A 15,861-nucleotide genomic window follows, 5' to 3' on the forward strand; every position below is an offset into this window, starting at 1 on the left:
TAGAAAGATCATGAAGGTTGCACTGGCACTAAATCCAAATAAACCACACTATTTATGTGATTCTTGTTTTGCCAAATTGAAAAAGCATCAGAATTGGCAATGTTATCTTATAATAACAACCAAAACATGCTTCCTACGCATTTGAATGATATATGAGATAGACCAGAAAAATAAAAAATAAAAGGTTCAAAGACACAATCTACAACTCTGGAAGTAAAGACTCAAGGCGACGTGTGGTATAGAGCTGGAATCTTCATCCCAAGTACCTCCTTTGCTACAACTGAAGGATATTACTATCTCAAACTTACTTGATTCACAAGAAACACTAACAAAAGCAATTATTTCAATTCCATAGTCAACAAACAACTTACAATCAATATCACCACTCTCAAGGAGATCTAGTCCAACACTTTGTTCTGCAACACCAACTACACCAACTCCAACAATGGGAGCCCTTTTTTCTAACAGAGGTCTGGTTGAAAACCTTAAGAAGAAAAATCAAGTCTTGAGTGAAGAAGTCCTCAAGTTGCAAAGGCAGGTACTTCAATTATTCAATAACATTTTCATTATATAAAAAATGTAACTCTATTCCATAACACTTTGTAATTCAATATGGGGCCTGGAGCACTGGCCTCATTTCGTTATCAGTGCCTAGTAAAGCCATGTAGCTTCAAGATCTTAAAAATTAGCATGCAAAGAAGGCACAAGAAGCCCTATCTTTTGCTGCGGCAGAATCTTGTAAATGCAAAGCTGCAAAAGAAGCAATCAAATCCTTGAGTGAACAAGTAGATTCATCTAGAATTCAAGCATATTATGTAAACTTGGTTTTCACACTGATTTTCTTTAAGAAAATGGTTGGGCACTACTGTTATTTGTCACTTAAACTTGTTATACCCCTTTCTTACAAGAACCACTGCAGAGGAAAGAATGTATCTGATAGCATGCTTTTTATTACAATATTTTCTAGATGTTGGACTTGGGATGTTAAAGGCAAGCCCAACTAATTGCAATATGAATATTCTTCATTATAAAAACTACGAGTTTTATGGAAAATTATCTTTTTTGCACTCTGGCCATTCTATTTATAGCAGTTGGCATAGATATTGCTTTTTGTTCCAATTAAGTCTTAATAGTTGAAATATTTCAAGATTTGAATTTTTTGTGCATTCGAAGGGGAAGACTGATTGACAATTATTCCATTGTATGATTCAACACTACAGATTTAAGTTTCCTTGTGTTGATTGAAACGACAATTTAACAATGCAACTCAATGCTTCTTACGAGACCATGACTGGCATCTATAGATCATATATTCATCAGGTCATTGCACAAATGCTCATATATATGCTTGTAGTCTCTGCATATAATATATCTGACCCTGTTCTATGCTAGGATCAAAATGTGATTTTTTTGGTCCCTAAGATTGTTTCCTCAACTAATGTGAGAATTGGTTATGCTTCTTACGACTTTTATGAACAAGTACTATTCTACTCACTACTCATGAAACATGGGTTAATGAGTTTTAATCTTTAGGTGCATTAGAAGTCTAGTGGAAAACTTCTAGGGGATGGTATGTGGTAAAACTTGGATGGTTTATACTTGTATAAGGTGTCTTGACCAGCTAGGGATGCATTCCAATGTCCAGGATACTCAAGCTCAGGAAATGGTGAACCAGAACCAGAAACTCCTGGCTTTGGTGATACTAGTTGACTAGCAGGACTCCCTGGATATAGTTGGTATGCAGCTTGAAGATCACTTGTAGCAACATAACCTGATGTTGTATAAGGAGAGCATGAGAAAGTCACACCATTCTCCTTATTGATAGTTTTTACATCTAATGAAGATGCAAGTAATTGAGCAAAAGGCACATCTGGGGATGATGGAGTTGTGAGATGAGCTAATTCGGGTGGGGGAGTTAATGGAGTAGTTGAAGGTTCAGTAGTAAATGTTGAGAAAATAGGAGGTGATACCAATTGAGTCTCATCTGCATATGGTCCTGTAGCAAACATGGTTGATGTTGGTCCACCAGGTGAACAAACATTGGCAGACAAAGACAAGAAAACATTTGGTGACTGAACGGTATAAGGATTGCCTGAATTTGTAAATGAAGCCCGGGAAGAGGGAGGTGCCAGTAAGGATGGATTTAAACCTGTGGGTTGATTAGCAACACCAACTAGTTGAGATCCATTTCCTCGATTAGCTGATGTATTTCCTTCTAGAATACGTGATGCTGGCACAATTCGACATGCTCATTTCTGTGATCCAAAACATGATAATCCTTTCCAACAACCTATCTTCCATCTTCTATGCTATTACATGCATGCATAACAGGATTCAGAATGACAAACTTGAAAACATGTGACAATGTAATTTGTGGATCAATTAACCATGGAACTTATCAAACAACTATAAATAGAAACTAAGAACCTAAAAGCCTATCCCTGGTAAGGCAAAGAACAACAGTATTGGGATGACCAAGACCTAGTGACCACAAAACTAACATTCTGGGAAGTTCTACTGGAGAAAAAGAGAGAATGTCTCAAAGAATCCATGAAGTTATAAGTACATTTTCAAAAAATGATTTATAAAACGCCCACATACAACCAACAATACATGAGTTTTTCAAAAAACTAAATACAAAAATAGTGTATTAAAGATACCATATTTTTAGAATTCATGATATATTGTTGTTTATGTTTATGATAAGCTAATGTGTGATTTTTAATCATCTATGTTTAGGATAGCTTTCAATGGTCCATGGTCTATTATCACAGTGGAAGTTCAAGAATATAAAAGTATCTATGCACATACATCGTAGAGAAACATAAAAGACCAAATGAAAATATTTTTTTTAAATGATGTTTCAGTTTACTTTTGGATTCAAAAGTTAGAATGTTTTTTCCATGTGGATCTTAAACATTAATTCAAAAAGTAGCACAATTTTATTTTCATAAATGCATATATAAAAAAGTCTTAAATAGTAGGTTGAGTAGAAATATATGCAAAATGATTTTTATTTAATCTTTTAATAAATCTTTAAATAGAGTAGAAATTTCTCAAATAGTGATCAAATGAGATATTTTTAACAATAAGATTTTGCAATAGTTTATAAGGATTTTATGAGTAGTTAGTTCACAAGAATTCATCTCTCATGAATGGAACATATAGCAATCATTGCATCTAAGCAGGGTATACAATATCCGGTGACAAAATCTTGCCCACTTAGTACAATAAATGTATGTATGTATGCGTGGTGTGTGTATGCATGTGTTTGTGTGTATGCAGGCTTCTGTAGACATCATTTAAGCACTGATATGCTACTTCGTTGTTCATCAACTTGTACAAATACATTACAAAATATAGCCAAACAAGGTTTTACCAGTTCTAGTGGGCATAGATGAGGATGTTTGGATGGCCCTTGTTGCCGACAATGCACTAAGCAATAGTGGACCGCCAACCAAAGGAGGAGTTCGCACTTCATCATGAGTTGAAGAATACAATATTGTTAGCAAAGACATTTGCAGTGGGTAAAGATCAAATGGGATACTAGCTAGAAATGTCCACAAAAAAAAATAAGTGTTATAATGTTGATGAAAACAAACAAAGTGCTACTTACATGAAGGTTATGCGCAACGACCATCACCATGTTCACCATGTGATGTCACAAATGGCAAAAATGTCTATACAAGTACACATAAAATTAGAGATCAAGATCCATAAGATAGTATAAAATATTCATATCTATTGAACTTTTATTATTGCTTTAGTCGAATTACTGCTTACCTACAAAGATTGGATTCTACAGGCCAATTCTGTTCTCAGTGCCTCTTTCTCCTCACTTTTGTCACCCTCGATGATAATGTTAACAAGTTCATTAGTGTATCTTTGCTTGATTTGTTGGGTGATGAACACAGGGTCAGTACTAAGGGCGATGTTATGTAGATATGAAGCCCGTATTTCAGATCGCATTTGATCAACGATCATTCTAGCTTTTTCCTATCATTTGTGACATTAAATATCAGTAAAATTTCATCAAAACAACTCCAAAGCCATAAAAAAAAAAAGAACATAATAATACGACATTTGTTTCTATATTAACATTAAAATTTACAATATTTAATGTTTACCTCTATTGAAGGTGTCTGAGATGGTGCATCCATATCGCCCTGTGAAAAAAATTAGTAAGTCTTAGAAATCAGTAGCAAAATTAAAGTAATAGACTTATCAAAAAAAAAAATTAATAATAAAGTAGATTGTATATGTAAATCATTTGTCTTAAGTTAAAAATTTGGTGTGACTAATGTGTATATCTAAAAAAATATTTGGCATGTTCTACTTAATGTTTATATGTGCACATATGGTTTAGAAAGAAAAGTTTGGTCATACAAGAACCCATCATAGTCGACATTGATCCTAGCTGGACATTTCATTGATCATCATGATCTTCATCCATGTCATCATCATCATCATCATCACCATCACCATCATCATACTTGTCACTTTGATGTTCATCGTCACCACCACCATCTTCTTCGCCATCATCACCATCTTCATCGCCATCATCATCATCTTCATCACCATCATCATCATGACCATCATCGCCATGATCATGATCGTCATCAACATCATCATTATCATTATCACCATTATCGTCAGCATGACCAAAATCATCACCATCTTCTTCATCTTCATCACTAGGAAATTGTTGTTCCTGATAATCATTTCCTTCCTCTTCTGCTTCTTCAATTTCTTCTTCTTTGATCACATTATACTTTACCGACCTTCCTCTTGGGTCATGTCTAACAACAAATGACCAACCTGGTTTCTGTGGAACACTAAAATAAAACACTTGCTCGCACTGGCTTGGAAGAACATAGGGCTCATCTTCGACTGGCTCAAATGACCTTGTATTAATCATAGTAAATCCACTATCATATTCAATAACAGTCCTATCAGGATCATTTTGATTCAGTCGTAACCTGAACCATTTGACAACAAATAAAACTATTTTGAATGAATTAAAGTCGCACTCAAGTATATCATCCAAAATGCCATAGTATCGATTTTCAGATCGTTGAGGATATATGTCAGTTCTAGATGAAATATTGGTGACCGCGAAGACAACACTTATCTCGGAATCACACGTTTTCTTCGTTTCATCTAACTTTTTTGTCCGATATTTATAGCCATGGTAGTACATAGCTTTGTGGTGTTTGAATTGCAATTATTCAAACATGTCAAGATTATTTGCATCGATCTGTGAGTTGATATTAAACTTATGTGTAATGATTAGTAATCTTATGTGTACCTTTGTATCTCTTAAGCCATATATTAGATCAAGTACCATTTGTGTAACATTGGGATCTCCATTACGATGAGCTTCTTTAACCAACAATACAACACCATCCCATGTTAATGAGTGACCATTTTTTTGAGACTGTTCAATCCATACCATCATCCAATCAAGATTGTTTGCAATATACAAGTGTAGTGCATCCCACTCACGACCAACTATAAAGAAGACAATTACACTAGTTAGAAACAACTTTTATATATTGATGATGAATAATAATTATTAAACTACAAAAAAAAAAACTTCTAATTACCTCTCACCCTCCTCAATCTACCTTTCGCCGTCAGGTACTCCCCTTCAAATTTGTCATTAGAGTTGGGATCCCAAATGCGATCTACATGGATATTTGTTGCAAACTTTGGAAGATATTCAGTAATGTACACCATGGTCTGGTATATCATATATCCCTTTATCATAGAACCCTCAGGACGTGCTCTTTGTCGAACCAAACCCTTCATAAATTTCAAGTGCCTCTCAACCATCCACATTGATCTAGCTTGTACAGGTCCACACAATTCAATCTCCTCAACTTGATGTATGAGGTAGTGTTCTTGAGCATTGAAAAAGGTTGGAGGTAAACACTTTTGCATTTCACACATAAGCTGTGGAATTTTTCTCTTCCAATATTTTATATCTTTTTTGTCAATTTCTTTAGACGATAACCACCTAAAAGAGATTCAACACACAAAACCACATAAACGAGATTTCAAATAAAATTATACAATAGATTTAAGAGAAAAATCTACAAATCTAAAAAAAACACTTCTAACTTCATGTATTTTCCAAGATCATATATAACTTGTTTAATACTGTTGTCAAACTGTGCTGGAAAGGATAGAGGTAGGACGAACTGCAATCATTAAAAATGATCATTTCAATATATTATTAAATAATGTAATAGGTAGTACATTCAATCTTACAAATATACTGTAAATAGAGAACATGACTTACCTTGATGAAGGTATGCCAATCATGTAATTTCAACCCAGGCCCAAAATCACCTTTCTTTGATAGAAGAGTGCTTATATTTGCAAGAAATCCTATTGAAAATTTTCTTTTTTTATGACTTCTTTTAATACATCACTCTGTTGCTCCGTTAATAACCAAGAAAGGGCACTTGTATTTATGCAGTCTCCATTGCTATTTGATTCAATGGAAGCTTTTAGTGCATGATTGGATTCATGTATGTCGGTACAGATTTTGGCAATTTGTTCTCTATCACGCCTTCCATCCAACATTTTTCATAGTGTCTCTGTTACATTCTTTCCAATATGCATAGCATCAAACAAATGCGCAATTGGGAGATCTTTGTAGTACGGTAACCTACTAAATTGAGTAGGATAACTTTTAATTCCTTTAGAAAGTTGGTCATTGATGCCTTGACGACCTTCACAAGCATCAATTACAACGTTAGTAAATATAAAACAATATCAAAATACAAATTTTAAACTTCGAACAACAAATTGGATATTACCTCGACAATTTAGTCAATCAAATTCCAACTTCCATATATGAGGTGTCATTCTTCGTGGCCCTAATGATGTCTCTTCTTTCCCATTGAAAAGATGTTTTTCGGCAATTCGATACTTATGATTATTGTGGAGAAAGTGTCTAAACTCATCAAACACCTGCTTTCTTAAAGTTCTCATATGACGACATTTCATCTTCGGACCACAAACTGGACATGCAAATTTTCCTTTTGTCTGAAGACCTACAAGATCATGTAGAAGTGGATCATGTACAATTATCATGCCCAACTTAAACATTTGATAGTAATGTGTAAGCACTATAATAGACCAAAAATATGTGATATTAACAATATAACATACCGCAAAAATGAGTTAGCCCAGGGGCATCATGTATTTTCCATACAAGTAGTGCATGGAATTGAAATTGTCGATGTCCTATCGGTCTAGAGATGTCATACATAGTGATGTCATTCCATAACTTCAACAACTCGTCAATTAGGAGCTCAATATACACATTCATATCTTTAACTTGGTATTTACCTAGCAATTGAATGAACATAAACATTACATTATTATTATGACCATTTTCATGCACTATTTATAAATTAATTTAGATAACTATAAAATGAAAAAAAAAAACCTGGCACAATCATTGACAACATTATGTGCTCCCTCTTTATGGACATCCAAGGAGGAATATTATTGTTAATAACAAAAATAGGCCACACTGAGTAAACAGATCTCATATCTCCATATGGATTGACATCGTCCGCTGCCAATGAAAGCTTTAGATTACGAGGTTCTTCTTTAAAGTGTGACCATATTTTTTCTCTCTTTAAATGCAAAACCATCGGCAAGCATTCACATAATGTCATCTTGACTTATATTGCGTGCATGGTAATTTATAAATTGTGCCAAGGTAGCGCACCTGAATAACCGTTGAAGACGTGGAATAATGGGAATGTACCGAAGAACTTTGTGAGACACTTTTTTTGTTATTTGATCTGACCGATATCTACTACTATGACAATTAGGGCATTCTGCTGCAAATTCATATTGTTTATGATATAGAATGTGATCATTGGGACATGCATGTATTGTTTGATACTTCATTCCAATCTGATCCATAATGTTAGATAATTCTCGGTACGAACGAGGCGAAATGTTTGATGGTGGTAGCAAAAACTCACTAATCAACCTACAACAACAAATATGCATTGTTAATATAATGAATAGTAATTGTATGCTAACATTGAAGATGACAAAAATGACAAACCTTAGCATACGTGACATTGCTACATTAGATATACCATTCATAACCTTTAAGTTCACCAACAACACTATAGCCGAGAGTGGAGTTGTTTGGGAACCTTCGTATAAGGGCTCGTGTGCCTTCTCAAGTAAAGGTATATCAAGACCATCTTCATCATCATTATCAGCTTCGCTAGTACCATCATTGTGAGCCTCTTCATCACCTGCACCAATACCATCTTCTTCAATCATGTCCTCTGGCACATTATCATCTTCTTCTATGAGAGTGTTATCCTCAGCTTGGATATTCACACCTCCAAGTTCCTCCAGTAGGAAATCCACATTTAGCAATGGACGAAAATCATGGCCCCCTTCAACATGACCATGTTGCCTACAATGACTCTGGGCTGTTGTGATTAGAATTCTTCGAGTCTTTCAATCTTTACACTTCTTGCAAGGACAATAACATTTATTAGGTTTTCTTCGAAACTGAGCCCATAATGCAGCCATTGTCTCATTTTATTTAGCGTTCATATTGTCAAGCGTGGTCTTTCTTCATAGGAAAATATATCTGCAAATAAATTGGGCATGTTGTGATTAATGCTTATATCTGCACATATGGTTTTTCTTGATTAATGTTTTCAAATGTAACTAAAATGATCCTATGATTTCTAGAAGGCGTAGATGTTTGCAAAATGTGCAGTACCACCCTTCTACCAAAAAAACACACCTAGTATACAATAATGGATAAGATCAAGACAACAATAATACTGGTCCTTCTGTTGATACGCCTTTTGAAGGTTGAATAAGGTCCTAATTTTTCTAACCCACTATGTTTTATCTGCTATACTTTTTGCTTTCAACACAATTGCACTATGTGCTGGAATAGAAAGCCATTAAACAAAGATCAGCAACCATTTGAGCATAGAAGGTGCCAATATAATATACAAATATGTGCACTTGCAGTTTGAAACTTGAACCCCAAAAAGACACACACCTTTTAGTACTATTTTGTATGAAACCTTGTTGTTGATTTTGAATGTAAGACTTATAGCTACAGCATCAGGACCATTTGCCTTTTTTGAGTTTTTAGAACTTGATTTAGCTAGAGCTGGAGAATCAGAAGTACCATCATTAATTCATTAAAAAGTTTTTTGGTGCTTGCTAGATAATCAAGAAAACCAAATACTCCATATAAAATTACACAATGGATAAACAGACATAAACAGTCAATCTCATTTTAGAAGTTTAAAGGTTCTAATCACAAAACAATTTTTGTATCCTTCGGGGAACTTTTGAAAAAGACCAAAAGCCTTTACAATCACAAGAGATCAACTTATAGTATACTTAAATGTTAGTAAAGATCTGCATTGTAAAGTTTCCTGGAAGTGACTGGCGCACATTACAATTACTATGCCACTTAGGCACCACAATATTGCCACATAGGCACTACGATAAACTTAACCATTTCTATTGGTTGGAGAGGCTATGGTGAATTGAAGTATATTGTTGTGAAGGAAGAAGGTATGCTCATCAAAACCTTATTAGAGTAGCTAGAAATATATTAGTAAAGTTCACAATAAATCTTCATGTGAGAATCTTTTCCATGAAGAGTTGGGCTGCTAATAACTTCATAGTCCACATGTTCAGTTGATGGTATAAATAGCTATGTAGTTCATACTTCTAACCATCTTAAGCTAGGCATTACTTTATTATGTCAATCATATTGCCTGAATTGGGCATAGCAAGTCAACAAGAACAAGGCACATCAAAATCCTTTAAGAGCACTCAAAAGTCTTGGCACTAATTGGTGGATACTCGCTGTAACAACTTGGTCATCCATTGCTATCTGGGATCTTGGTCATCCATTACTATTTTAAGAAAGATATTGGCAAATATTGTAGTTTGATGTGCACCAATATGAGGAATTAGAAGATAAGGAATCATATTAAGAACTCAAATGATATGAAGGTATCATGTCGATATTAATGATAAATAAATTCAATCAAATAAAACATATTCATATGGAATTATTGAGTAAGACCACTCTTAAAGAGGAGAGATCCACTTTTAGAGTAGGCCTCCGGTGTTCATCATTTACCTTGACATCCTAGTAGGTGCTTCCAGGTCTACCAAGACACAAACAAATATGTTGCCATGCATCCTCTTTTAAATAGGGCAGCCAAAACCATATGTCTATAAAGGGATTTCACAAGCCCACATCTTTGATATATGGGATATTTAGGACTTCCATTTGGCCTGTAAGTTGGGCATGCTTAATACATAAAGAAGAATGCCTAATCACTTGAAGAAGAACAGATACATATATACTTGAAGGTGCTTTCCCATGATTAGCTTCTCTGAGAATGCTCCCACATGCATGGCTAGCAAATCTCCCCAAAGTGTTGGAAGCATTTAGTTGAACAGAAGCATGTTGTGTATTAACTAATTCAAAGGTCTTTCTTTTCTTTTGATTTTCTCCATAAGTTGATATTACTTGCAAGGATGGAATTGACTGCACAATATCTGAAAGGCAATGCTTTTGACTACTTATTTTTGGAGTTATGTCAGATGTGTTACCATGAAAAGTTAAAGAATCTAATGTTTGACCTATAAGATGTATACCTCATGCATTAGCTAGATGATATTCAGTTAAAAATAGAAGGCATACAACAGACACAATTGACATGCCCAACCCAACATGCTACCATTTTCCATCTCAAAAGTATAGTGAATTAGAAATAGAAACTTGCATGCTGGGGGGATCATGTGAAAGCTAGTTGCAAAGCGTTTGAATACAGTTGATGTTTGACCACCAATTGAAGTCTTAACAAGAGAAGACCTTAACTGTTGAATGGAATTCCTATGCACTAATGATATTCTTGATGTATATGACGAACTAGTTTTCCAATGAGTAGAATGTGATGGGAGCCCCTCCTTTGGAGAATCCATTACTTTTCTTAGATGATTATCCTCCATTGATGGATAACCTAAAGTGTCTCCCAGATGCAATGGAGACTTTGAAGAAGTGAGAACATGGTTAAAATAATACTTTGTAGCTGATGACAGTTTATTAAAAGATTGGATCCTTGCAGGGTTGAGTGTGGATGTATTGACTCCATAATTGTGTCCACCAGCTGGGGGGCTTGAGCCAGTCCGCCATACATTCTTATGATTTGGTTCAAACATCAACCTAGTGTTAAAAGGTGAGCTTCCAATAGAAGTTTTTCCAGTATTATTAATTATGGACAACTGAGAGTTCCTATCCCATGTAGTTGATGGACCATACTTTCCTCCTTGCTGAATACCCTACACAACACTTAGATGATTTGATGGTGAAGATTCAACAAGAAAATTATGTTTTGGTAAATATCAAGATAATTTCATTCCCTTGTCAAACTTAAATACATCATCTACTAGAGATGAAAATCTTGACTGCAAGCACCCTTGGCCCTGAAGATCAGAATCTGTAAATGCATCAAGATTAGACACAAATTCTGACATTAAATTTGAAATTTTTGTTATCTCTTTCTCTAGAGATGATTGCCCATTGTCTAAAAGGCTCAAGTTCACCTCATGATCCACCATTTGCATTCTTCTAATATCAATCTTGTTGAAATGAAACATGTGGATGGAACTGGAAAGAAGACCAGATCTACTTGTTGAGTCTTGCTTGGACTCCAAAAAGGTAAAAAGAGGCTTGAAATCCATATCCAATTGTATTAGGAGGTAATAAGAATTTCCATAGTTTAGAAAACCCATGAGCAGTAAGTTTGAGCCTTTAATTATTGATTTAGGAAGGTTAACTGTAGCCACACCTTTTTCATACACCTGTAATAGGAAATATCAATAAACCAAAGCCATTAAAAATCATATCAAAAGATTTTAGTATGATTCTATTTCAAAAAAACATCTATACACTTTTCATACAGAAATAATGGCAAAAACTGGATAAGAAATAAGTTCATAAATGCTCTGTCTTGCTAAAAAATATTGGCAGGCATACAAAAAATAAAAAGTAAGGTTTCTTAGATAAACTATTAGAAGTACATTTAATGGACTAAATGGAACATTATGTTTCAATAAAAGAATTTTTCACAGGTATTCAACAAGTCTCAGAAACCCAATGCACATCTCTATACCCAATTTGGATCTTGCATCCCTATAGAGCCCATATCCACTCCTCAATATGAACATACATGTATACCATGTTCCTTGAAATCAACCTCGAAGAACATTCTATCTTTAATATGAACATACATGTATACCATGTTCCTTGAAATCAACCTCGAAGAACATTCTATCTTTAAATGGAAGTGTATTATAAGGGTTATTGGTCAACGTATGATCTTTCCAATGAATGAGAACCATGTACTTGTCTATTATCTAGATACTAGAAACAGAAGGACATTACCTTGCTCCCCACAAAGATGGCTTGCTTCAAAGTTACTCTAGACTTCTAGAATTGCATTGTGAGACTAAAGCATCCCTAGGTTAATAATATTTTGCATTGCCCTTGCATCTCTGCCTAGTGCAAGTTCCTTTGAACTGAAGTTACACTAATGAATGAATCACACAATACACTCACTCTTCACAAGATTAGTTAATGTCAATGCTAAGTAGTGGTCATTCTATTCGAGTCAAACACTAAATAGCTTTTCTGATAGCATGCTAAGCTTGAAAGGAAAAAAGAATGTCAGTTCAAATTTGTTGAGGAATTGTTGGATTGTTCTTTGTTAAATTGCACCTCGCTGGCTCAACTAAATAGGGGGGAAAGACTTCTTTTGAAGGCATGGAAGACTGGATAATCATAAGATAACCATAGTAAATTCTGGCCTAAGATATAAGACAGTTCTGATATGCATAAAGGGAGCATAGGGATTAAGGAAAGATTGATGGAAGAAGGGAAGGGAAGATAGTAAGGAAGTACCTTCATTTGGTCAACAATGATGAAGAGTTTGACCTTATTTGAAGGGTGGTAATTGTGAAAGGCTGTGACCAATGCAAGGGGCACATGTGGTGAAGAGAAGTGACTCTTACATTGTAAGATATAAAGAAGAGGTTTCATTTGAGGAGGGCATCCAAAGGAGATAAAGTTGGGGAATAACATATTAATCTAAAGTGGTGATTCAATTTTTACGACAGGTGTTGAACCTTCCACGAATAATATATAAAAGAAGAAATTTTTTTATGATCATTTACCATTCATCACTTCCAAATACATTCAATCAACACACAATCATCACTCCTCAATTTATGAATTACAACATTCATTTAGTCATCATTCACTATCTATCAAATTGTCAAATCAAAGGAAATCATTCTACCATTCATCAAACATCAGTTGGGAATCAAACAAACTTGCAATCAATTCTTCAATTAATTCAATCAGTCTATATTAATCATTCAATTGTCCTGAGTGAATAAAGAAATATAAAAGACAAGAAGACCATATGATTTAGATTATTGGGTATTCTTATTTGGTCTTTAGCTATAAACTCATGTTTCGTTGAAATCTTAACTAGTGCTATGTTTATGCCTATTCTTGGCCTGATTTTGTTGATAAAATTTTACTGATAGTAATAGTAATAGATTTGTAGGTTATTCTAGTAGTTGATTTTATTATTTTGAAGCAAACTTTTTCTAAGCTTCATCTAGATTGATCTAGTAAGATGTATACATGTGTATAGAATGAATGTTGTAAGTATGGATAAGTTTGTAATTATACACGGGGATAGTAGATGCAAATTAGATAGGGATACTCAACTTTTTTATAATAGATATTCTTTTTGACAATTTTGGAATTTGAATTGTCTAGAGTTTAGAAATTATAGGGGTAATACCTTGGATTTAATCTAAGGGTTATTATTGGAGGGCCTTTTTGTGTCCATTGATTAGATCTTGATAGTTTTGTGTTCTATTTTTTGACTCATCAAATTTGTTTGCCTTGCTTTTGGATTATTGGTATTTATGAATATCTTAGGAGGTTGTTATAAGCACTAGTTTGAAAACTCAAGTTAGGGAACAAAGAAAATGAGAAATGTCTAGTCCAAAAAAAGGCAAACATTGTGTAGGGATAGAATCATTAACATATATCAAAACTAAAATTATAAGTTTTTGGCTTATAGGAGCCTACATTATTCATATCAAGTCCTTATATTGTGGCAAGTCACGCCCTGACATTTTAAGATAGGTCTTTGATGATGATGTAGCCATGATATTAGCTTGCATCTCAATGATAGGTGTTCTTGAACCCTTCAAGACTGTATTTTTGTGTCTCTTCAATTTGAGCCATTGAAAGGTGGTAGTCAATGAACATGTGTGCCCTATCAAAATGAGTTATGGTTTGAAAATCTTTTTCCTTACTGAGTAACAATTGATCCTTCAATACTGGCCATGCACTAGGTCCACAATCATAATCAGCATCACACAACAAAATTTGTGATTTTCCTTAGCATAATTTTCATAATCAGCTACCTCTCTATCATTAATTAGATTTGCCAAATTCCTGCATTGAAGTTAGCACAGCTCTATGCTCAATTAAAGAGTCATTAAATACATTCATACCTTCATTAATTCCTAATTTAGCAAAGTCCAATCAGCATATCCTTCTATCTTAGCACTGTTATGAACACCCATGTAATCCTCTCCATTTGCAGATGCACATGAAGGATTAACTTCATCCGCCTTTGTAGAAGCAACAAAGCGTTCAAAACCAAATTTTGTTTTCTGTGCTTCCTTGCAACCATTCTCAAGAGATTGCATGAAAGCATTGAAATTTTACCATGCTCCTCTAATGAAATATCTGCAAGAGCAATAAGACAATCTTCTTGTTCCATATTCTCTATTTCAGCCTCCACTTTAGCAACTTTTGATTCTTTCTTTAACAAATTCACTTCTTTATCCTTGCATTGGTGGATAGGCTTCCAAATTCGTTTGCATGAGAAACAAAGATTTCTTCTTCTGAGTTCATTTCTACTACCTTCATTGTTTTCAATTAAGTTAGCAAGGAGAGAGCCCTAATCCCAATTACAACTGCCTTCATTCTTCCTAAGTTCATTCCTGCTGCCTTTGTTGATCCTTGCAATAGAAGAGTCTTTTCCTTTGTCCCTTCTTTCTTTTCAACTACGAAATAAAGACACAATATCTAGACGTTCTATCAATGTTTTCAGACTCTTCTGGTATTCTAGAAAGACTTGCACCAACTCTGTCATGAGTTCTTGACTAGACTTCATCTTTTTGTTGCTTACTAATCTGAACATTATTGGTTGGAAGGGTATAGGCTATGACAAATAGAGATAATCATGAAATTGGTGTCCCATGTCAAGAAAATATTGCACCAATCCTAAATCAATCATTTCAATTTCTTTCATCATATTTGAGCTTCTTGTATGGATTAGGTCACCAATACACACATACATAAATTGTTTCATTACACACATACAGAAAATTTTGTAGGATAAGCTCTCTAAGGCATTTTCATAGTTGCTTTGCTTGGTTTTGGTTTTATTTTTTCCCTAGGATTGTGGAATTTTTAATTCTGATCGTTTCGAGCCATTGTTGGCCTCTATCGGAGGTGTATTTCATGTGTATTTGAGAAATTAAGCGAACTACAAGTTGAGTTTTTAAGTCCGACTACATATCTTCATTCTTTGATTAAAATCTTGCATAAGTGGGCATTTTGTTGGTCATTCATGACATCTTAGGTGTCATTTACATGTAGTTTGAACTTAAAATTCCATTGTCTATATTTGCAAGGAAATATGTGAATTAATTCGATATTTTAAT

At 34.3% G+C, this 15,861-nt stretch overlaps 1 pseudogene; it reads right to left on the minus strand.

Moving 5' to 3' along the window:
* Window positions 1–1,538: 1,538 nt before the first annotated feature.
* Window positions 1,539–15,861, minus strand: part of LOC149567219 (uncharacterized protein At1g76660-like) — a 55,681-nt pseudogene continuing 41,358 nt past the window's right edge.

Source organism: Cupressus sempervirens, chromosome 3 (assembly GCF_028749045.1).
Source record: "Cupressus sempervirens isolate cs-2001-9-10 chromosome 3, ASM2874904v1, whole genome shotgun sequence".
Lineage (NCBI taxonomy): Eukaryota > Viridiplantae > Streptophyta > Pinopsida > Cupressales > Cupressaceae > Cupressus > Cupressus sempervirens.